Below are 25,757 nucleotides of genomic sequence, written 5' to 3' on the forward strand. Positions count from 1 at the left end.
ATAACTGTCTATAGACATATAACACCAGAGACACAGAGAGTTTATGAAGATGTGTGTGGTGGCATGACTCAGAGCAATGGGATGATGTGAAAGAGAAGGAAATGGAGGCTGAATGTTAAGAAAAGAATTTCTGAGAGTCTCATTGATGTAATAGGCTGTGGAACAGTTTCCTAAGAGAAAAGGTAGATGTCACCATCGCTTGAGACACTTTATAGCTGGAATGGACAAAGCACTAGATAATGTTCTGTAGAAAACAATCCTTCATTGGCTCTAGGGAGATAGACTGGATGGTCTAATGTTTTTTTCATCTCTAACTTCAATGATTCCATGATAGATCTGTAACATTGAAAAAAGGCCTGATCCAAAGACAATTGAGATGAATGGACAGCCTTTAATGGATCAAGCCCCAAATGAGGCAATGAATCTGTATAACAGTGATTTATAATTCCTGTGTCAACCTTTCAGGAATAGGGGTTCAAAGTCACTTTCTTTTGACCCATGGCATTTCCTCCACCAAATTGTTCGAGGCACGAGAGAAATCTGAATTCCAGAGTCCACAAGTACATGTGAAATTTTGCAGGCAAGACAAATTGGGGTGTCCTCTGCTTTTCCACAGTGATATCTCCACTCCTGAAGAAAAGGCCAATCTTGGATTTAGATGTTTCTGATGAGGACAGTGATCATTTGATCTCCATGTCCACCGAGGGTAAGTCAAGACAGAATCAGCCTAGTGTGCGGCAAGGGAGATTTAGGTTGGACATAAGGAAAGCTTTTTAACTATAAGGGTAGTGAAGCTCTGGGACAGGTTGTGTAGGGTGTTTGTGGAATCCTCATCAGTGGAGGTTTTTAAGAATAGGTCAGACAAACCTCTCAGGGATGGTCTAGGTACCCCTAATCCTGCCTCAGTTTGCAGGGATGGACTATATAACCTCTTGATGTCCCTTCTAGCTCTACATTTCTGTGATGTCCATGGTCCAACCAGCTTTTCACCTTCCCCTCCATTTCCTTCTGTGGGAGATAGAGTATTCCCTTTGTCCAGTTGTCTGAGTCTTGTCTCAATGTTCCATGCTGTTTTCCCAACATTTGGAGCCAGGCTGTGTTGTCACACAATGTCTTAGCTACCATTTTGACAGCTTGATGGGTCTGATACAGTGCAAACTTTGGTTCCAGTATCATTGGCACATTCATTAACGTCACATTCTCTCTTTCTCCCATTTCATTACCACATTCCTGGCCTCATTCAGGCTCTAGACGGGCTTGATGTATTCATGAACTCTGATTTCTGTCTTGCCCCAATAATCCCAGGCCAGCCAGCCTCTCCTGCTTGGTCATGTTCTGGTTAGGCTTTCCCCATCAGGCAGTGCACCTCATACCAAACATCCTTTGTATTTTCCCCAGCTTGGTGCTTCCTCTCCAGCAATGCATCCTGCTTGCAATGTGGATGAACTGTAGGTTCACATTGTTGCTTTAATACATCTCTTAATTTCCAGTTGTCACTTCTTTCCTCGGGGTAAAGCACTATGCACAGCTCTTAACTGTCTTCTCTGTGACAGCATTAGGAGACGGAGACCATCTTCATTCAATCGATTTGCTTTAACAGATAATTCGAGCTGTTCTGCCCATGCAATCATTTTGCTATCCATTCCTCTGAGTGACTCTGGCTTAAAGGGAACTTGATCCTATCCCAAGCCCAGCATTTGGAGCAGCCTTCTCTCTAGCTGTGTCAGTGCTGATACTCCCCTCAACTGGGGTTTTCAAAGGAGCCTAAGGGAGTCAGGTGCCCAGGTCCCATTGAAAGCACAGTCTTTCCTAGAATTATTTCCATTAGAGAGACACAGATCCTGTGAACTTCAGCTGACTTGTAATGAATTTTTCCCAGGTTTGAGGTTCTGTGTGTTCTGCATGCCAAGAGTTACCCATTGAAGTAATTCACACAACAAACAAATTGCACAGTTCAGAAATTAAATGAAAAGGTGAAATCTATGGAATAAATTCTTCATTGTAAATTTCACTTGGCTCTAATTGTCATTAACTCCAAGCAAAACTTCCCTGGTGATTTGGAGACTGGCAGTTTGAGCCAGCCTACCCACGCTTCGACAGTAACACTCAGTCGCTGGCTATCCCCATTTTAGAAGCTGGATTTCTTTGTCCACCTGGAATGATCCCTTGGGTGTAGTTGTTGAGTGGAGAAGATGGTGAATTGGATTTTTGAATAGACTCTGGTTACACATCCAGAGAACAGGATTCTAAATTGGATTTCAGTGCTCACTTGGAATGTACTTCAGTAGTGTGGGGATTATCAGGGATTTAAAGCTAACATACGTGAGATGAGAATGTAACCATCCCACAGACATACAAATTGGGAGCTCTGCGTTCTGCTGTTAACACATACAGTGGAATTTAGCAATTAACATCTGAGCTTTGAATAGAATTTGGTGGTGATGCTGATGTGGTAATGAGTGTTTGCAGGTTCTCAGCATGGCTATTATCTCATTCCCTACTTCAGAAATACAAAAGCTCATGTTCTGACACACAACGTATCCCTTCCTTCCAGCCTCCATCTCTGCTTGTTGTGTAACAACTCCTGCTCTCTCCTGTGTCAGGATGCCCCTTTGGGAGTGGGGAGCGGGGAATCTGGCGAGGGAACACACGTTCCACTGTCACTGCATCGTGCTCTCAAGCAAAATTAGTGCTAGATTTTAAAGGAATGGAATTTGCTATGCTTCATTGGATTTGCGTGGCACTAAGATTTAGTCTTTCCCTTGTTTCACACTCTCCTTCTCCTTCCCCCATGTTGGCCATGGAAATATCAAGGCTAATTGGCAGCATTATTTTCCCCATCATGTCAGCCTTACTCACCTGAACGCTGGCAAACCACATGGCCTGCACTAGAACCAGTGTCCAGCCAAGCATGGTATGCAGACTGCTTTCTGGGAGGAACTGACTAGGCAGCAGTTCTGCATAAACACAGCAAGTGGGTGCAAGCTCATAGCTGCAATCATAAAGTGGTATCTTAATCCAGGAGCAGGGCAGTTGCAAGCTGTTTAGCCAAGAAGCATGTTGACTTTGGGAGTGCGAGTGCATGAGAGGCCAGAAGTGAGTCTGAAATGGCTGATTTTTACAAAGAGATTAATTCAGTTAGAATTGTATGAGTACAGTGGAGAGGAAGGAATCCACTCCTCCCATCACCAGAGTGCCTCACCAGGGTATATTGAGTTAGTCTTCATATCGTCAGAACAAGATCATATTGGCTGATCAGTCCTTGGCAGGACAGTTACTGAGACTGGACAGATCTGTGTGCAGAGATGGAGATAATTAAGATGCTAGTAGATCATGGAATTACAGAATCATAGAAATGTATGACTGGAAGGGATCTCGAGGGTTATTTAGTCCATCTCCCTGCGCTGAGACAGGAACGGAACAAGTAAGCTTAGATCATCCCTGACAGATGTTTGTTCAACCTGTTCTTTAAAACCTCCAATGATGGAGATTCCACAATCTGCCTTGGGAGCCTATTCAAGAACTTAACTATTCTGAGAGTTAGGAAGATTTTTCCTAATGTCCAATCTAAATCTCCCTTGCTGCAGATTACTTCTTGTTCTACGTTCAGTGGACATGGAGAACAATCGATCACTGTCCTCTTTATAACAGCTCTTAACGTATTTGAAGACTATTATTAGGTTCCCCCTTCAATCTTCTTTTCTCAAGACTAAACATGTCCAGGTTTTTTAACCTTTCTTCATAGGTATGGTTTTCTAAACCTTTTACCATTTTTATTCTTCTCTGGATTCTCTCCTATTTGACAACATCCTAAAATGTGACATCTAGAACTAGACACAATACTACAGCTGAAGCTTCACCAGTGCCAAGTAGAGTGGGACAGTTACCTCCTGTGTCTTACATGTAACAATCCTTTTAATACACCCTCAGAAAGTTATTAGCCTTGTTTGCAACAGCATCACATTGTTGACTCATATTCAATTTGTGATCTTCTATAACCTCCAGATCCTTTTCAGCAGTACAACCACCCAGCCAGTGGTTCCCCATTTAGTAGTTGTACATTTGTTTTTTCCTGCCTAACTGCAGTACTTTGCACTTGTCCTTACTGAATTTCAGCTTGTTGATTTCTGACTAATTCTCCAATTTGTCATGGTTGTTTTGAATTCTAATCCTGTCTTCCAAAGTGCTGGTAACCCCCCCGCCCCCAGCTTGGTGTGATCTGCAAATTTTATAAGCATACTCTTCACTCTATTATCCAAGTCGTTAATTAAAAATAAAAAATACATAAACCAGGACTAATTCCTGTGGAACTCTACTAGATACACCCTCCCAGTTTGATAGTGAACCATTGATAACCATTGATAAGTACGGTCATTCAAACAGTTGTGCACCCACTTTATAGTAATTTAATCTAGACCACATTTCCTTAGTTTGCACATGAGAATCTCATGTGAGACTGTGTCCAAAGCCTTACTAAAAGTCAAGATGCATCACATCTGCTTCCCCCCATCCACAAAGCCAGCAACCCTGTCAAAGGTGGTACTTAAGAACATGTAACAGCTCCTGTGTTTTGTAGTGTCCTTACTGTGCACCGCAAATGGCTTCCCCTAGCTGCTCTTTACATCAGCTCTTAACTAATACTAGAAACAGCAGCCGAATACCCTTTGCCAACACAGTGAAGGGAAGATGGACAGGTAAAGCAGCCTGCTGTACCGGCTTTCATCCAGCTGAAAATGACTGTGCTGGAGTGCTTGCTAGTTGGGCAGCTCTTTCCCCTAGCTCAGCACAGTGTGAGGTCCCCTCCCCAGAGTATTCTTGCTGAACTTGACCCTCCACGATAAGGCCTCTCCTTGGCCCTGTGACAGTAAAGCTGTAGAAGTGTGTGCACAAATCTTGGGGCTGCCTGGCAGTAAAATGGGGGCTTTAAACCTTAATCCGTTTTGAAAGGCCACCCTCAGAGAGAAGTGCAGTTGGGGCAGAGGTGCAGGACAAGGATGAAGAGTGGCCTGCTAAGGTTCCCAATCACAGCATGGCCCAGGAGGCTCAGGTGTGTTTCTCCATCTTCTCCATGGTCGGACACTATAGTCATGCCCTTCCAAGAGATGCTTAGGTGGTCTGTCTTCTGTCATCCCAACGACATGCCCTGCCAACTCGAGGCATTGGGATTTCACCACTTTTACTCTACTTGGTTCTCCATAGAGCTCCAGCAGTTCCCAATTAGATCTTCTCTGACACACATCATTCTCCCTCACTGGCCCAAAAATTCATCTCTACACTTCATTTTTGAAGGTATTTAGCAGTGTTTCTTCCTTCTTAGCAAGTGGCCCAGTCTCTCAGTCATATAAAACCAATAGGACTTCTCATGGTCTTGGCTATCTGAAGCTTGGTCCTCCTCCTGAGGAGCTTCCTCCTCTTGTCTGGAGCTGAAGGTTCTCTGCAGAGAAAAATAACAGGCATTCCTGCTCTGTAATTTCCTCCCTCACCAAACTGTTATATAAAATGATGAACAATAATAATACATGTAAGAGGTTGTGGGTGCTGATTGCACTAGGTAGTAGTTTACATCCACTCTGCACTCATTTGCATGTGCTAGACACTCCCATTTCTTTTAAGCCCCAGAGGCCTGATCTCCCAGACCAATCCATTTCCAGATGACTGTTTTAATTTTTACCCTGCTTTTGTGAATACTGATCACCTCACCAGACAGGTGAGTTCCCTATGGATGGTGATAATGATATTAGCACTTACATTATAAGACTTTATACCTTCAAAGCACTGCACAAATATTAACTAATGAATCTTCTCACACTTACCAGTGAGATGGAACGAGTATTATCCCAGTTTGACAGGTGAGGGAAGCTAAGATACAGAGAAGTTGGGGATGTCTGCACTGCACACTAAACCCAGAATCTGAGTCAGGTTTGAGCCCAAGGCCAACTTCCGTCCACATACAAGTCAGTCTGATTCAGGTCAACAAGCACTTAGGATCCTACTGGGGAGGTGGGTCGGAGCCTGAATCCTGCTGAGACTTGGGTCCAAGTCCTTTCATTTTCCAGTGTAGACACAGCTCAAGCTGCAGACCCAAGTCAGAAGGTCTGCATAGTGCAGTATGGATGGTTGTGAGACCCATGTCTAGCAATTTATAAGCTCAGTTTACAATGCAATGTGGACACTGTTGTATTAATTTAAATGGAGTAAGTGGCCAAAGGTGTTAACATAACCCCTTTCGCTATCCTACATTAAACAGTTTTAAACAAGGTCTGCGGTTTGATATCCGGAGACCCCACCTGGTTAGCACCATGGTAAACACACCATTAAAATTCTTTTTAGCCTTTTATTAAAGATACAGAAAAGAAGGAAAAAACGGTGAAAGTATTTGAAATGTAAAGGATTAAGTGAGGCTTTCATTTTAACATTTCTTGTTCTCTTTCCCTGTAGCTGGAGAGAGTTTTAAAAGGAAAACCCCCTGTTGTTTGACAGTCTTTTAGATGGTATCAAAGATGGTAATAACTGTCCTTGTGGAGAAAAGAGACAAAGTGAGTTGAGATGGGCTGGAGTGTTGTCGTTGAAGTCCAATCTTAGAAGGAAATGCCCTCTGGTTTGACAGCCTCTTAGCTGCTATTAAAGATGGCAATAGCTGTCATCCCGCGTGGTGGCTGGGATTCAGCTGAAGCCATTAGGGATGGTGATGTCATCTGGGTCCCTCTCTCTCTCTCTGGCCAGTGTTGGCTAGGACACCTCTCAGGATGAGGATGATGAAGGCCCAGGGGGTCCGAGGAAATTATGGCAGCTATGATGGTGAAGTGCTACTGTAGCCTCTGTCTGTTCTTCCAGGGTTTTTTTGTATTTTTATACTTTTCCCCACAACATCTCTTTCTTTTAAGGATCCACAAAGGCAGTGATGGGTGGAATAGCCCATCCCCTTATTAGTTTGTTCACCAATTAGGCCTAATATCTGACGCACCAATTTTGGTTCATTAACTTTTGGCTCCATGTTTGTTTTTAACAAGCATAATTTCAACACATCCTTGAATCATATCAACTTGGCCTTTTTGTTTAGACTAGTTCAGTTATTCTGTCTCCCCTTCATGCCTTTCCCCATCAACCTTTGTTATTATAGGTTACTGTAACATCTTACATACTTGTTACAGCTCAGCTCACAATTCAGGTAGATTTATAGGCTCAATTGTCACAACAGCACTCAAGCGTGGGTTTAGAAACACCGAATCCACAAGCCTGGGTCCCACACAGACACGGGTTTACTGTGCAGTATAGATATACCCTACATGAGTTGCCCGGGACACACAGCAAGGCAGTACCAAATCAGGATTTATAGGGGAGAGATTCCTGGACCTGATTAAAGGTGGTAGAAATTAAAGCATCTTAATTTAAATATAAAATCTGCAAAGATCCCAGGAGACGTCTCCAAAACTCAGCTTCTACTTTTAAATTGGCATGTTGGCTGGTAGTAGCAAGATCGTCTAACAAAGGTTCTTTGCATTATATAGCACTTTTAATTCTGCTGTATCCTCTCTTGCTGGGGGTTCTAAAATTGGGTTTAGCAACAGCTGCAGAATGGCTCTACAGACTCTGGGGATGGTCTCATCCTTCCACCTCCTTTCAGTCAAGCACAGCACACAGGCCAGTGCTTGGACTATGCAAAGCTGCCTGGGGTTTGCACCTAAGTGAATTGGTCTCTAGATGCAATTGTGAGGTTCTAGCTGACAAAATGATTTGTGATCAAACAGCTGAAATGGCAGATCATTCCACAATTAGAGACTGCCTGATATGAGAGAGATTTAACATTGGGTAAGACTGCTGAGTGAGTTACAAATACTGAAGCGGCCATTAAAGATGAAAAATCATTATCTCCACAGCAATCCAGTGGCACTCCCCAGGGCATTAATGTCAATGGAGTAAATAGAAATGATGAGGGTGTGTGTATAAGCGAGAAACCTGCTTTTACAAGTGGACAATAATACAAGCTAGATTACAAATTAGAGACACATAACTGACTCTCCAGTAGTCCTGAAAAGAAATGCAAAGTGCAAACAGCATAATCAAATTAGGACATTTTGCTAAAGATTTTACATGAATGAAACAGGCATAAGTGATTTTGAAGTAGAAAGTGCTGTGGCTGGTTGTAAAGGTTCCTGAGGTCAGGCACATTAAGCTGAAAATAATGTCTCTGAGAAAGAAGTAGTTAGTATGTCTTCGGGGCTGAATATCACTCCTCTGCCTACCAGTGGGACTGGCCATTAAAGCCTGCATCCTCTAACTGTTGCCACGTTCACTGCCATGAGGCTCAGCAGACACCACTGCTAGGATTTGCACAGTGGTCACCAAAGCTATTTGAACTGAATTTCCAGAGAGAGTGTATACCTGGCGTGATAAAACTCCCTTTCATGCCCATCATTTCCACATCACCAGGACACGACCCAGTACTATAGAGACCCAATTGATGCTTGGTTAGAACAGATACAAAGGGAGTTATCTCTCTGATGCAACTTGAAGAGGCATCTAAAAAGGACTCCGCCTTTATTGCAGAGAAAGGCCTCTATGGTATCCCACTGGCCACAAAAAGAAATGGTTGCCCTATGAATTACTGCTCTTCTTTGATTCGTCTGATAAACTTCCTGTATGTGAAGAGCTGCCAAAGCCTGGATGGTGTGTAGTTGGATCAGAATCCCTGGAAGTGCCTTATAGTCTGTTTGCCCATAAAGGGGTTCTTGCAATGGTATCTTTCAAAGCAGTGCTTCAGGCGGGAATTCTGGGAGCCAGCTCATAGGCATGGCAAGGCCTAAGGGGATGTAGCTTCTTTACAGATTGAGTGGGATATTCAGTTTATGTCCATCATTGGATTCCTTGTTGGTGGCCAGCTAGAGATAAGCCAATAGAAAAGTGAAATTGCTTCCCTGTGGGAATTCAGACTCATACCCAGGCACTATGCCCAACCAACTGTGCTGTGCATTGGGCAGGTGCACTGGGGCAGTGAGAGGTGGAAAGAAATCTTCCCCCCTATAAGGTTTGGAGCCACAACAGACACCTCAGTAGCCCCCATGGACTTAACACCTCCTATCTTCTGGGAAGAGAGGAGATTCCACGAAGCAATGGATCCTCTGACTGGTTGACCTTGCTGTGTTCTCCCCTGGCCTCTGTGAGCCAATGAACTTTTGACAGAATGGGACCATTTGGTGATCAGTCAGTATTCCGGAGATGTGGACTGATTTGGGTGGGTTATTGTTCAAGACCATCTAAGCCAGTGTCCTCACCAGAGACAGTCACATGATCAAATTTTTTCATGCAATTCCATTGAACTGGGTGTAAATGAGAACAGGCTTTGATCCATTACCTTCTTCACAAATGTCTTTGCCAGAAGGATTTGTAATAGTTAATAGATTACAAAAGATCTCCATGGAAATGGTGAGCTATTTAATGATGAATGCGGTTAGTGTATTCAGTGGTTCCATGCAGCTGGAAATGAGGAGAAGCAGCATGAGCTCTGTAGTTCAGGTGCAGTGGCTTCCTGGATCAATGATCCTATTCCCCCATTAAGTGTGGGAATAGGAGTCCTGATGTGGAATAGTAGTTGGCACAGAGACAATAGCAGTTCTTGTAAACCCTACTAGTTATGTCCTCCCATTTACCATCGATAATTACTCCTTATGTATGGTCTTCCAACCAGTTCTGTATCCACCTTTCCCTATTTTGCTTATGAGACTATCATGTGGGACTGTGTCAAAAGCTCACTGAAATCCAGATATATCACATCGACAGCTTCCCCCCATCCACTAGGCCAGTGAGGCTGTTGATTGAACCAAGCTGCCATTTGGAATTGGAATTAATAGTAGTTATTGCTGTCTTCGTGTGACTGGCCAGCTGTCATGTAAAATGATCTGTAGTGCCTGGGAGGTGTGGCCTCCCTCGGAGATTGACAGCGAGGGAGAGTGAACCCCCCTCTAGGGGGCGGAACCCAGAAGTCCACACCCACCTGACCGGAAGCAGAGAGGCAGGGCAGGAAAGAGAAGTATAAAGGGCGGGCCTTCCAGCTCAGTTGGGGGGGAGCAGCTGAGGGAGAAGGATGTCTCTCCCATGGTGCTGGGACCAGAGCCGGTTTGCTGCCCTGAAAAGAAGCTGCCAGAGCTGCCTACTGGTTGGAGCCCTGAGGACCTGCCAGAACTGCATGAGCCCAGTGAGCCAGAGGAGCTACCTGGCCCCTGTGATCTGGAGGAACTGCCAAAACAACCTGGTTGGAGCCCTGAGGACCTGCCAGAGCTGCTTGAGCCTGGTGAGCCAGAGGCGCTACCTGGCCCCTGTGATCTGGAGGAGTTGCCTGATGCCAGTGATGGTGAGGGCCTGCAGGGGCTGCCCCTTGCATTCTACTCTGAGGAACTGGACTGCTGCATGGGCACAGGGGTGGAGGAAGTAGCCTAGAGGTAGCTGACCTGAGTCTGGCTGCACTAGAGCCTGACCACCAGTTAGCGAGTTGTGGCTGGAGCTCTGCTGACCCAGTGGTGGGATGCCCTGCCACTGTTAGGGCTCTGGGCTGGGATGCAGTGGAGTTGGGTCGTCCTGTGTCCCCTTCCCCCCTGACCACCCACAGTCCTGGACCTGCAAAGCCTCGATAGGCTGTAGCCGGTACACTTTACCTGCCCCGCCTGGCCTGAGGGTGTGGGCTTTAGACTGTTTGCTTGCCCTACGCAGGGCTAGAGGTTGCTCACTTTGCCTGTCCTGTCCTGCCTGAGGGTCTGGACCACAGACTTCCTGCTTGCCCCACCTTAGGGTTGGGGCCCAGGGCTTTGGGGATTGCCCAGCTAGGCCGAAGAGACCCAGAAACTGCTAATTTCCCCCTGATAGCTGAAGCCTCCCCGCAGGATGTAGCGGCCGGGAGGTGTGGCCTCCCTCAGATTGACAGCGAGTGAGGGCCACCAACCTCCACCCACACTGGGGATCGTTTACAGACCCCGTAAGGGTGTTACAGACTGATAATTGAGATACGTAGTGCCCATTTACACTGAGAATATTTGTATTGGTTTAGCAACACCAGTGTAATGACACTGGTGCTGCAGGAGGGTAACGGGGGGGAGGGGGAGGGTTTGCCCTTGTGCCATACACCTCTACTTCTTATTAATGATGTTTGACAGGACATCTTAACTGCATCTCTGCCAAGCTCTACGTCACAGACAGGCCCTTAGTTGAGCTGCAGTCTAATTGTATTTTTTTGAAAGTGGAAATATGTGGGGTGCAAGGCCAGGGGTTTAAGAGGTGGTGGGACACTTTGAAGCACTGCTCACAAATCAGCTCCACCCCCCACCATGACACACTGGTCACTGTAGATTGTGCCGACATTCGGGATAAGAGCCTGCAGCTTGCTTAGCTTCACTGGGTTCCTTGAGTGTGGAGCCCTCTCAACGTTGTTTGAACATGGCTGTGGGCTCTGTGAAGCTCTTTGGTTTAGCGTATCCTGAGTGACGATATCAGGGCTATCTCCCCAAGGCATTTGTGGCACCAAAATGAGATGCCACTCACAGTAAATTGTGCAGAGCTGCAACCTTCCCTCTCCTTTCTTACATGGAGAATGAAATAGGTAAATGTGTGGACATTGAAATGATCATTTCTGGGCATCTGCGTTCACCCCTCCCTGAGATGAATAGGGCAGCTCACACCTCTGAGCTGTTGTTCCCGGCTTGGCTCACTGCTTCGGTTACACTCCCTTCACATTTTTGAAGTTTCCTTTGCAGCCGTAACAGTGGCAGTCTTGAAAGCTGAAATTCTGAAGACCAAGTAAGCAGCTTGAGAGAGCTGCTGGCACACTGCTCTGCAGCACACCAGCCAAATCTGAGCCCTGCCTGAGTCTGATCCATTAGCTCCACATGCCCAGGATACTTGTGTATTTCATGTTTGCAGATAGTACAGCAGGAATGTTTGCTGTAGGTTTGGCCCACTGCGTGATGGCTGTGCTGGAAGGAGCTGGCAAATTGTGATGTGGAGCTGGTTCTCCACAGGTCTCCTATGGGAGGGGTAGAAGGGGGAAGCTCTATCCTCCTATATACGTGCCAACTAGACCACATATTTAGATGCTAGACAGACTCCTGGGCCACCCAGAGACCAGATGCAAAGAATTTTAGAGACAGGATTTTTCCTATATCAGAATTAATATATGAATTAAATAAAGCAGGTGAGAAACTGATCCGTTCTTTACTTGGCCTATTGCTTCTTGCATTGCGCTGTGTGCTGCTAATCCAACTTCTCCATATCCTCACAGCAGCACTGCTCCGTAGGGCGCTGTCCTTGGCGGTCCCCAACCTATGGGCCAATGCCTCCTTCATGGGTCCTACTGATCTCATGAATACATCAGTCAATGGGGTTCTTTCCCGTGTACGCTGTATAACTCCTTGCATAACATGGTCTGCCCCTCTGACTTTGCCAATCTCTGAGCCTTCACTACATAGCCCCCTGCAAAATACTGCCAGTCCCTCTGCTGTCCCCAATCTGTGACCCCTTCCCCCATTACCAGCAAAACACCTCTGTCTACTTCTCTCTTATTTTTCTTTGGCATCTCCTGGTTTTTCTCCAGCAGTTTCTTGAATGTCTCAATAAAAAAAGAATATGTAACTATTAACTTCTCTTTCCTATTACTTTCTTGAGACTTTATAGGTCACAAAGAGCAACACCGGAGTGTTTTAGAAGTGCAGGTACTAAAATAAATACTAGCTGCATCAACCTTGACATTCAATTATCTGCCACTCCACATGTTCTATCAATTCCCGTTCCCCCTAGCCCCACCCTGTCGCCCCCTCTCAGGAGTGAGTGGCAGGCTCTCACTCACATGCAGCCTTTCCTTGTGTCAGCTGTCTGCATTGGCTGGACGGGTAATTGTTAACAAGCCAATACATAATAAAATCGGGGAGTGAAATTTTCCCTTCACTGCTGACAAACCAAAGCTCTAAAAGCTGTTGGAGAGAGGAAAACACAACGAGCCTCCGTCAGATTGAGTGGCCATGGGAACATTAAGTGTAGGCTGGTGCGTGTATCTATAGGACTGGGCCTGGGCTCCACAGGGCGTGCAATGGCATTATGGCAGCATCCTGGGTCATTAAAGGAGACCCTCTACCCCCACTGTTCTCCCTCCTCCCTGCTGCCTGGGTATCCCCACTTGAACTGGGCATGCTGCAGGCTCTGAATCATGGCTGCTGTCCTTGGTGCTGAAAAGGAGCAGCTGCAAAGGCCATTCAGAGTCTCTGGACTCCATTGCTGCACTTCCATGGTGCTGACAACTGCTGCTGGCCCTGGTAACCTGTAGAGAGCTCGCCTGTGGCATGCTCTGGTACCTCCAGTGTCCAGGACTTTGCCCCTCACAGGACAACCACCTTAAAAGGGCCCTTTATTGAGTCAGCTTCTATAGGTGCTCCACTGTCAGGGGACCAGGTCGTAGGCACTCAGGCCTAGTGGTCAGAGCAGGACTCACGTTTAGTGATTGGAGTCTAAATGCCAGAGCCCAGGGACAAAGCAGAGTCAGGGCTGAGGTTCAAAGCCAAAGGTCAGAATCAAAGTCAGCGTCCAAGTGCCAGAGGCAAGGGTTGAGACAGAGTCAGACCCAGGAATCAGGGTTGAGGGTCGGAACTGGATTAGCTGGAGTTAAGGCAGGGGCCAGGCTGGAACAGGATTGGACAAGTCTGGGTATAGGGCACACTGTAGGCTGGGCAGAAGAGGAGCAGGGCTTGAAGCGAGGCGATCACAGAGGCTCTAACGGTGTATGCACTGAGCAGCCAGCGAGCTGCTGCTGCTGCTGGGCTAAGAACTGGCCTGCTGGCTTTCTCAGCCAGTCAGGCAGCAACGGCCATCTGGGAGCCCCACTGGCTCATTAGGCTGTCAGGAGACTGAGATGTGCAGCTGCAGGGCCGTAGTCCTGACATCCAGTGTGCATTCAGCTCCATGAGGCCCCTGCACACTCCTGTAGGTGCCCCACTGTGTACTCAGTCCTACGGGGCTCTCTGCTCAGCTCTGCCCATGGGCTCTGCTCAGTCCTTGCCGAGCTGGGAAGGCACCACTAGGCCATTGGCCAGGCCCCACTCATTCTGTTTCCTTTCATAACCGTGTCAGCAGAGCCGTCCGGAGGTGGGCAAGGAGCGTTTGACAGGCCCCCACCGCAGAGAGCTTTCAGGTATTGAGATCTCACCTTTCTTCTCTCTCATTTTCCAGGCTGCTTTTTGGCTGGCTTGAGTCAGCCAATCAACTATGGGCAAAGCTTCCTGGCTTGTTGGAACATTTTAATAAAGACTCAGCCACTGAATAACAGGGAGCAGTGACTCCCCTGCGAGGAGTGGGATCCACTGCGCTGCATGGGTTTGCAAAACACATGGAGTCAGGTAGGCCTTTCCCAGTGGGCCAGTAGTTACTGGTTCCAGCCAACTGTGACATTTTGTTTCCTGTGTATTTGGTGCTGGAAGCACTCCTTATGGCAGAACTCCTAGAGATCAATCCCAGCACGGCAGTGCCACACTGTATGCTGTGTCTCGTTGCCTGGCCACCTTGCACTGTGTCTCCTCTAAGTCTCCCTTTCACCCCGTGTCCCTCAGTGTCTTTTACTCCTTTATTTCTTCTTCAGTTTTATTTTGAGTGTATCAGACATGTCTCTCTACACTCCCAGAGTCCGCGGTGCCTTTCTTCCAGCCTTTTCGTAGCTAAGCCAAAGGCTTTTCCTCTCCTCAGCTCCCAATGAAAGGAGATGTCTGGTGAAGATGTCTGCTGCACCTGAGGGGGGAGCTGTGAGGCAGAACTAGAGCTGAGGGGAGAAGTTCATGGCAGGCTAGCAAGGGGTGTGCTGGGAGCTGGGGCTGACATAGGGCCTAGAGCTTTTTGGGGTCCCTCTGTGGCCAGAAACTTGGCACATGCTAAGTCCCAGCTCTGGCCTCTGCCACTTCCAGGTGTGAAGACAACTCATCCAACAGACAAGATGGAAAGTTAATGGCAATCTGAGGGAGGTTGTGGGAAGAAAATGCCCTCCCTGGACACCATGCCATGATGCTGTTGTAATACCATGCTATGGCAATGATCCCCAATAGCTTGACAGACCCTCAGGGACTGGTTCTAGCCCAGTGTTATTCCTTTAACACAATGGAGATTCACAGAGCATGATGCTTTCCTAGTCCCCGGCAAGTCCCCCAGCTGCCGGTTGTTCTCAAAACCTTGGGAGCTGGGAGTGCCTACCAGAGACTCACTACACTCACCATAGGATGGACAGGGGAGAACCAGGAAGGAGCAAGGCGGTACTGAGCACACAGCTGATCTAGCCTGATATCTGGGGGGGTGGGGATTTACAGGGAGACCAGCTCCCAAAAGAGCCTGATAGCTCAAGCCTGGAGGGCCAGCAAACAGTCAGAAGCACTGGGAGGAATTGAGCTAGAGAATTAAGCCTGGTTCTAATATTCCGAAAGCACAAGCACCTGCTACTTCAGCTAAAGAAGAATCTCCTTTAATTGTTTGCTGTGCAGGGCCTATGACAAAGTTAAGCAGTTCCAATTCCTTCCAACAGAGGGCAGAGGTACACAAACATCCTAGTCAGCTCATTGCAACAGCCTGTCAGTTCTTACTGTTGTGTAATGTTCAGACTGAATAAAGAATATTCAAGCCCCAGACTTCATGTTACAAGCAGGAGTCCTTGCAGTTGGAGCAGAACGGACAGGTTGGTACACGTGAATTCAGCAAAGCCTGTCCGCCCATAGCAGAACTCACTTACTTCACGCTGGCGAGAGAAGCACGTGTGGAGCTGATTGCAGGATTTCACCTGTTGTGGAAAAAATTATTTGTGTAACCACAGCAGGGCCTCCCTGATCCACGTATCTTATAATGCACACAAAGCCTGAGCTGTGCAATAGCAGAGGCTGTAGCTAGCTGCCATGGAGTTCTAAACCACCATTATTTTACAAGCTATCCTACAGTGTGTTCCCTGATCCATTAAGGAGCATTAGCATACATAATTAAACCTGCCACTGCAAATAAAAGATTGTTCTGTTTCTCACATGCAAAGAGCAAACTACGTGCTTTCAGTTTCAACAAAACTGCAAAGAAAGAACTAATATAAAGTCTCTAGAAGAGAGGGAGCACTGGGGGCCTCTGACTGATCCTTCATGCTATAAAAGCCCCATAACCACTGCAGACAGAGAGGCTCACCATATAGATTTAAAGGTGCAGTGCGTGGATAATAAACCAGAGCAACATACACAATAAGGATGTGTGTTATTGGAACATGAACACTGGCAGATTGCCTCAGCAAGATGGTCCATCTATTCCAGTCTCAGATGTTTCAGAAGAAGGTGCAAGAACTCCTGCAGTGTACGCAGTGATGGGCGAACATGTCCCCAAGGAAGCATTGCTGATCCTCCAATAGTTAATCATGAAACACAAAGAATTAATCTGATTGTGTTTTTTCATTCACTCACTCCCTAATTTGCAAAAATCGCCAACTTCCTAGTTGAGCTCTCAGTCGTTACTGTGAATTAGCAAGGTTTCCATGGCGTGGTCAAGCTAGAAAGCTACAGAACCAAAGATTTTCCCTGAATGCGGTGGGTGCTGTCTGAAATTGCAAATATAATTGTGTTCTAACCCACCTAGGTGAAGGCGATTTAACTTGGAGGATAAGAAACATTACTGATGTTGAATTGTTAATTTATTTGCAAGACTATAATTGAACAAAGAGCATTACAAGGGTTAGACTAAGGGTCTGTTGAGTAGCTGCCAATACTAGTGTTTTATAATTGGGGCTGACCTCTTAACTTTCCTCTGTGTGATAAAGTGTCTAATTTAAATTGACTTGCAGTTAGTAAGCTAACTAGACACAGCAGAAGATGTAGGCACTTGCATTACCCAAGGATAAGATCCCACATTGCCATCTGGGCCAAAATTCTGGGTAGGTGCCACAGGGCAATTAAAGAGTCCAAAATGTAGGGCTTCAGCAAAGCACTTACACACTGGCTTAACTTTAAGCACGTGCTTAAATCTATTCCTGTTCAGTTAAGCATTTAAGCACATGTGTGAGTTCAGTGATGTATCCTGCACACAAATACATAACCCAAACAGAATGTCAGACCCAAGTGGCTTAAGCACATACTGAAAGTTAATCATGTGTTTACGTGTTTGGATCTTAACCTAAGGATTCTACGGTGCTGGGAGGGGAAATGGGCCCATTTAAGTATCTCTCTTCTCCACAAAGTGATCTGTAAAACAACATCATCAACCTCCCATCCCCAACCCTGGTGATTTACTTGTAATAACTTGGCAATATTCTCTCCAGATTCCTGGCCAGGACTCTGGAACAACTAGATAAAGTCCCCGTCTCCAGGGGATCCACCTCAGATTTTACACTGAGCCCTTGGCATGCTGGGGCAGAACTTTGAGTTTATTCTGCAAATCCTCTTCCAATCTAATTGCCTTGCTTTAATGAGCTTCCAGTGGACAGGACACTCCTGATCGATGCTGTTGCCTCTCCACCTTGTAACATTGCTCCCCGACATGGTTACACTGTAAAATGCTTAGCTAAGAAACATTTAGCAAAGCCCTTTTTGCCTCACGAAGCCAGGAATGTCCCCAGGACACTCTGATGCTTAATCAGAGAGCTAATCCACTTGTCCTGACCTCTGGAGCTTGATTGAGGGAAAGCCTGACTCTCTGTGATTCCACTTGTAAGCGGTAACTAGACAGTCTGTCAGCAGGAACGGGGCTGCCTCCAAAGATCTAGCAATAGATTTAGTGAGCACAGGGTCATCGATCAATCTAAATCAGGGGTAGCCAACATTCAGCCCAATGAGAGCCTGGATGGTGGTAGTGTAATCACAGGCTCCTTAACACATTATAGATGTGTGAGGCTTACATGTTTCACCTGTTTAAATCTTTAGGAGCTGCTGCTAGTTCAGGGCAAATGGGGAGATTAGTGTTGTTCTGATCCCTAGGGTGTGAATGAGCTGTTCATCTTCATCATGGCTGTAGAGAGGAAGGCAGAGCGCCAACGTGATGGGAAAGGGAGAGCAAAGACATAGCAAACCCAAACCATGTCCAGTCGTGGCTCCTTTCCCCCAGGGGACTCTGTTGTTTTAATTTAGATGGAACATATGGGTCAAAGGTGTTAACATAACCCAGTCACTGTCCAACATTAAGCAGTATTAACAGGTTCGGGGTTTGGTATACAGAGACTTCAGCCGGCTTAGTACCATGGTGCAAACACCCTTAGAAATCCTTTTGTTAAAGACGCAGAAAAGAAGGCAAAACAGTTAAAGCATTTGAAAGGTAAAGTATTAAGTGAGGCTTTCATTTTAACAGTGTCCCTTGTTCCCTTTCCCTTTAGCTGGAGAGAGTTTTTAGACAGTAAAACCCTCTTGTCTGTCAGGCTCCAGATGGTATCAAAGATGGTAATAACTGTCCTTTTGGAGAAAAGAGAAGTTAGTTGAGATGGGCTGGAGCTGTCACTGCTGTTATTAAAGTCTGATCCTGTTTCCTAGAAGACAAAACAAGACAAACGGACACAAAAGGAGGAAAGAAAAGAACAGCAAAGATAGAAAATGCACCTTCTGACTCTGGTGCTGACGCTCTTTTGCAACTTCACTGCTGGAAAAATACAGGCACAGGATCAGTCACTCCAAGCCTGGCAAACTTGTGCTAGCATCGGGCTGCTTAGGGCACTGCTTTTAGCTGTCTCTTTCTGTCATAGGCTTACAGCAGTGTTGTAAAATATACTCTTCTGACCGGCTAAGCTAGACTTTTATTAGCTAAAAGGTAAAAAGGAGAGAGATAAGAGAGAGAAGAAATAAGGTAAGAAGGGGGAGACAAAGTGTCCCATCCCAAGTGGTGGTTGGGATTCAGCCAGAGCCAGAAGAGGTGTTAAGTATCATCTGGGTCCTTCTGGCCTGGTCTGGTTAGGACGTCTCCCAGGATCCAGATGATGAAGGCCCGGGGTCCCAGGAGATGGTGGGGGTGGCAGCCATGATGGTGAGGCTTGCACTGGCAGCCAATTTTTCTTCCCAAAGTGTCTTTAAGGACCCAAAATGGGAGCGGTAGGTGGAATACCCCATCCCCTCATTATTTTGTTCACGAACTAAGCTTAGTATCCGACACACCAATTTTGGTGTATTAGTTTTTAGTTCTGTTTACTAGGCATCATCTTAACAGAGTGCTTTAGTCATCAGTAGGTCTTCGCCTTTGGACTCATTCCGTCTCCCTTTTGTACCTTTCCCCATCGCCATTTGTTGCTATAGCCCATTGTGACATGAACTTACACTCACTTTTTATATTTGAGCTCACAATTAGAGGAGATTTGTAAGACTAATTATTACAACAGCCCGTTCCCTTCCTGGCTAGGCAGTTCCCTGCCTGGTTCAGTCAGCTGCTGGGATTGAGTTGATGATTTGCAGTCCAGACAAACGTATTGTTGGCTCCTGTTAGGGGCACATGCTAAAATATAAATCCATGGACATGGCGCAACATCAGCCTCCAAAAGAATCACCCAGTTGTTGCAGAAACCCAGCCCCCTCTCACCCCACTGTTGCAGGCCAAGTCTGGAGTCACAGGCCAAAGCTGCAAAAGGTCAATAAATGAGTCTGGCTTTGCTGCTGCTGCTTCTCAAGTTACTTATTTGATTATCTGAGTTATGGACTATCTCCATTAGCCTTATTTGATTGTCCACGTGTGGAGGTCAGCTCACAAGAATCAGCAGGGCTCAGGAGCAGGCCAGTTTAGCTGCTGCTGCTTCTTTGCTTTGTCTCATTCTAAACCCTCCCTCTCCTTTTGGTCTGGCTGCTGCCTGACATTACTCTCTCTGAGCCTTGTCTGCCCGGCCTGCATTCTGTCAGGCACACCCCACGTCCCTCGTACTTAATGAGAAAAAATGCTGGCAACAGAGTGTGTGTTGCCAGTCTCCTTTCCCAGCTAGGAAGCTGTGTGATAAACACAATTCACTTTGCAAGAGGCTGCTGGAATGTGGGCCAGACCGGGGTGGGGGGTGAGTGTGTGAAAGAGAGAGAGTGCTGCCTGCAGCAACAGGATTCTCTCCCCACTTGTGTCTCTCCTCCACTCCCTGTTTATGCCTTCCACCCACTGTAGCTGACAGCTGTGCAGGTGTGAATGAAAGCGATGTTGGTCTCTAGTGACTGCCGCACAGACAGGATACAGGACCAACTACTGTTAACAGCTACGGGAGATCTCCTTTAGCTCAAGTGGTAGAGGCCTGAGGTTTTTGGAACTGAAGCATCATGGGGGCAGTGTGACCTAGTGGGTAGGGGACAGTGCTGTGCTGTGCTGAGATTCCAGTACCTGCATTCTTTTCTGTTCTGGCTCTGCCACTGACCTGCTATGTGACTGTGGACAAGTCACTGCTTCCCTCTCTGTGCTTGTATTTCACCTCCCATCTGTCTTGTCTCTTTAGACTATAAACTCTTCAGGGCAAGGATTGTCTCTCCTGGTGTGTCTGGACAGTGCTTGGCACAATGGGGCCAGATCTCAGTAGGGGTCTCCAGGCATGACTGCAATATAGCGCCTTGCACAGTGACTTCTGGCTCCTCAAGCGTGGGTCTTTCTAGCGTCTGTCGTCTCCATCCTGCGGCTTTGTTTCGGCACATAAGAGAAATGTCAGAGATAATTGCTGTAGTGTTTCCACTCATGGGGCCATTATGTTTGGAGCAAAATGTGTTTTTTGATGCTTCAAAGCAAAATAAATGCCCTTCCCCCCAAATCATCCCTCGCCATGACACTTGAGGGGCATGCCATTTCCTGAGACAAAGTGGTGATGATTTCCCTGGCAAAGTCTGGTCCCGGTTTGATCAGTGGGCTGCAACCCCCAATGAGCCGGGGACTCTGGTAACGCCTTGTGTGCTGCCCGCACGAGAGAAAAGACACGACATAATGATTGCCCAACTCCTTTCAGTTCCCAAACACCATCACAGGGTTAGGAAGTAAAATGTTTTAAAAGGGTGAATAATTAAACTGGACTCATAGAGTCAATGAAAGCCACTGCAGGACTTAAACAATGGGGTCCTGGCTCAGAAGGGCCGATGCTGCCTTGCTGGTGCAGAACAGTCAAGAGGGGGAGAAGGAGGATGGCTGCAGGTCTCATACTGCGTGGAGGTGCAGGGCTCTGGCGAGAAAAAACAACCCTGTTCATTCTGTTTCTTCTGATGAGCAAGGCAGAAATTTGTCATTTGCGGAATAGGTCCCCATGGTGGAATCCATCCACCGGCTGCCCAGTGCAGGGGGTGTTTCTCTTGGCAAGATCCTGGCATGGTAAATAACCCAGAATTTGCACTTGATGGATGTTTGCTGCCTGCCAGCTTGTCTCCTGAGAGATATATAATTCCCTTTCCCACGGTTTGGCTGTAAATTCAAAGTGATTCACAGCGGGTCCCTCTGCCAACAGGGGAAGGACAGGGCCCTGCAGGGATGGCTGCTGTATATGGGTTCTGGGGAGCAGCAGGGGAAGCGTGGGAATGTGGGAGGTTTCTGTGGCTATGCTGAATGGGGCAGTGTACTTCCATTTGTCAGGGATTTTGAGCGGCTAAGTGGCCGGGCTTGGTTACAGGCCGAGGGCATGGCCCTCCAGGTGGTGGAGTGGATTGAGCCCTGTAGATTCAGAGCAGCTCAGGGGCAGGCCATGCCATGGGGTAGCAAAGGAGACAGGGAAGGGCAAGGGTACCATCCAAGAAGATGATTAGGGAACCCCACCCTAAAACAGGGGAGAGCCTGTGTGTGACAGCAGTGCAGGTGGGGACCCTTTCGCTTGGGGCAGATCCAGTAGCATCCCCAAAAGAGCTGTGTCTGGAGGGGCAGTGTTTATAGGAGTTGAGTGACAGAGTGGCAGTGGCTGCCACTGCCAGCCTCCCAACTCCCTCCTGTCAGGGAGTAACTGTAGTCTACTCTAGCCCCTAATGCACCTCCCAGGAAGTGACTGCAGACTTTCTCCCTGCAGCCCCCTTCTGCTCTCAGCTGCTAGGCTTTATACAGGCCCCTCCTGTTCCTGCCTAGCTGGGCCACATTTAATCACCCCCTGCGCTCTAGCTCCCCCTCCAGGTGCAGCCTGGGGAGTTAATTGGCCCACCTGGCTATCTTAACCCTTTCCATTCTTGTGCGGGGTGGACACCCCATCACAATGGAAACATTTCAACCATCTTTAAAAGAGAAGTCTTGATAAACTAACTGGGATAATTTCCCTCTCCCAGCTCCCTTCCATTGAAGGCATCAATCCTCATTCTTCCAAGTGTGGGGAAAGCTAAGGTTCCTGTTAAAAAATTCCTATCCTGGATGATCGGGTAAAATAAGTGGCAAGAAATACCTTCTTCTATCTGGCAGCTTGCTAGAAAATTTTACTCCTTCCACCTTGGAGCAGATCTGTCCATCATCACCTCCAGATTAGCTCTCTGAAGCTCACTGCAATGGGGGATGAATGTGAATGCAACTCAGAGGATCCAGCATGTCCCAAAAGCTGGAAGCCTGCCTTCTGATTGAGCCAGGTTACCATGAGCACATCCCCCCCTGGGCTCTATTTCTTCCATTGGCTCCCAGTCAACAGCTATAGTCATGATCTTCCAAGCCACTTGCTAGTCTGGACCCAGCTACGTCCGTGGCTGCATCTCTTTCCAGGATCCACCACGACAACTGGGAAAATGCAGCTTACAAAGGCCCAGGATGAAAGGCATGACAGCTGGAAATGAAACATTCTTGGTCAAGGGGATTTGGCTCTAGAATGACTTTTCAAGGGAGATGAGACTAATCTGGAGTCTGACCATCTCTGGCTCATGCTGCAAGCCTCTCCTGTTTGAGAAAGCTCTCCCACCATAACCGGAGTGAATTACACACACACACGCACACCTCCCCTAAGCAGCGCCTCCTATAACTAGCATGAGGAGAGCAGAAGACTCCACAAAGCTCACTAGTGACTCCTGATGGCGATCTAATTGACCAGGGAAATGCTTGGATCCAGTGGTGCTGGGCTCTATACAAACCCCTAAATTGGATACAGAGATAACCAAGAGAGGCACAAAGAAAAAAAGAGAAACTGTGTTCTTTGTTCTGTGTTTGTACTGTGCCTAGCACAGCGGGGTCCTGGTCCATGACTGGGGCTGATGGACATTATGGCAATACAAATTAAGAAGACCTTACCAACCCAGGTCTCCTGCCTTCCCGCCTGGATTCCTGCACAAGGGACTTGTGATGGCGTGTCTACCTCACCCAAGGGCTGAATAGGTAGAAAGGACCAATTAACCTTGGGACAGGCTACACCTGGAGGAGAGTCAAGGCTGGTAAGCCCTAACTGCTGATGTAGCCCAGCTGCACAGGAGCAAACTGAGCTGGTATAAAACCAGCAAGTGGCTGTCTGGGGCTTGTATGAGCAGAAGAGAGCTGGGTTGACCGCTAGTTAGGCTGGTGGTGTAAATGGGGTGAGACTGGGAGCTGGAACTCAAACTCAGGGGTGGCTTGGGCTGGTGGCTGACTAACCAGAGCAGGAAATACAGGCTGAGAGGGAGCTGCTGGAAGTTATGTTGGAAAATGAGGGTGAAGAAGCAAGTGATGAGAAATTGCTTCAGATTAGGAAGAAGGAGAAAGAATAGAAGTGTCTGTATTTGGAGAAAAGGGAGCAGACCACGGAGGAAAAGGATTGAGAACTGATTCTTATCAAATCACTAGCTGAAGCTGTAAAGCTAGGAAATGCTAATCTCTTGAAAACAGTGGAATGGATTAGGCAAAGCATTGGATGCAGAGACATATTTAGAACTAAAGGAATTCAGGTAGAGCTTTATTAGTTGAACATACACATAAGGAACAGAAACTTAAAACAGCAATTTTAGGGAAAATAAAAGTAATTTGCCAGCTACCTAAACTTCTGACAGAAGCAAGAGGGGGTCATGTACAGGGTTCCACTAGGCATGACAGGATGAAATGAAAAGAGGTACAGGTGAGGACCAAGTGCTATTTGTTAAGCGACTGATTAGCTGGAGAGGGGGAGAACACAAACCATCCACTGCCATCCGAGTAACATTTAAAGGTACAGTGTGACCTGATAGGATTAATATAGGATAGCAACTCTTCTGCATTAAACCATGTATTCTGGCCCCTGTCCTGTGAAACATTGTTATAAATGTCAAGGGTTTTGGCATGTGGCGGCTGATTGAGGGGAAAATGAGGTGTCAATACGGAGGAGAACATTTGTATGAGAACCGAACAAAAGGAATAGAACTAAAATGCAGCAATTGTGAGGGTAAGCCCAGGGTAGCATACAAAGGGTGTGTGGCAATGGAAAGAGCTAGAGAGATACAGAAAATTAAAACCATCCATTAAATATCCTATGCAGAAGCTATGAAAAGATGTTCACAGCAGAATGTGGAGAAGGAGGAAAATGCCAGTGAGGGAAAAGAGCTACTAGTACAACAATATGCAGTTCAGGGCAGGAAAGATAATATAAGGGGAGCTGATGAAGATGTATTGCTTGTAGGCAAAGAGAAATTTATAGCATTTATGATAGAAGTGATTAATTGCACTTTACAGACAGGGAAGAAGATTGAAGGAATAAAAATTATAACAAAAGCGGCAGAAAAGTATTTGCATAGAGGCAATCTCTTGATAGACCGCATTCATGCAATTTTAAATGAAGGTAATAATGTAGTTTAAACAACATGGTTCTAATGTGTTTTTGCTGGAATGCACAGAATTTAATAACACATGGTCAGGAAATAAAGAACTGTTTTTTGAAATGGAAAATGTGTACAAGACAAAAGGTTAGTGAGAACTTATGTTTAGACTGCCAGAATATGATGTAATCAGACAAGGGGGTCTATATATTTCTAAAAGACAGTTTTAGTTACAGTGAAATAGATGTACAGAAGTTTTGAGTACTATGCTGTTGAGGTTCTTCTGCAGAATAATAATATCTTTATACAAATATTTACAAGCTGGGTAAAAAATCTAGACCATCTAGAATTGGAAGAGTTAGTTAAGGGTGTCAAAGGTCTGTATATTATTTTGGAGACTTTAATAGCCATAATGAATTATAGGGAAGCAGGAAAACTGATTATAATGGCAAATGCCTGGAACAGATCGTTGACATGCACAACTTGGTACTGCTACTGGGTTTAATTTGGTGGATGGAACCTTTTCATATTAGCAAGTAAATGCAGCTGGGAAATCTATAAAGATGATGGAATGGGAAGTGATCACTTCCCTATGCTAATTACAAATCAAGGCCAAGGTAATGTTGGAAACACTGAAGGAATTCCTACCTGATGCCTTAGAAAAGCAAATTGGAGTAAGTGATAATCTAGCGGAATTTCATAATAATATAATAAAGGAAGAAGCCAACCTAGCTGTATGTAAGAAATCGAATTGCCACAAACTAAGAAACATAGTTCCCTGATGGAATGAAAATTATAAAGCAGCAATTAAAGAAAGAAAGCAAACATACAAACAAGCAAAAAGAACAATGAATAGCAAGGACTTAATGAACTATAAAAGATGTAAAGCTGTGGCATAAAGAATTATTAAAAAGGCAAAGAAAGAGTTGGAGAAGGTACTGTGGGAAAATGAAGAAAGATTACGAAGTTTCAGAGATACAGAAACAGCTTAAAAGAATGAATGGGATAAGGAGTGAAAACAAATTTATGCCTGATCTTAGAGTAAATGATGAAGTTGAAAGTTTTAATTTAGGAAAAGTGGACATTTTAGCAAAAGAGTTCCAAAAAGTTAGTAGGGATACAAATCAAAGTAAAGAGTTTTGTGAACAAAAA

The sequence above is a fragment of the Emydura macquarii genome, unplaced genomic scaffold (assembly GCF_026122565.2).
Source record: "Emydura macquarii macquarii isolate MOO-44397 ecotype Brisbane River unplaced genomic scaffold, CSIRO-AGI_Emac_v2 contig_3451, whole genome shotgun sequence".
Taxonomy (NCBI): Eukaryota; Metazoa; Chordata; order Testudines; family Chelidae; genus Emydura; species Emydura macquarii.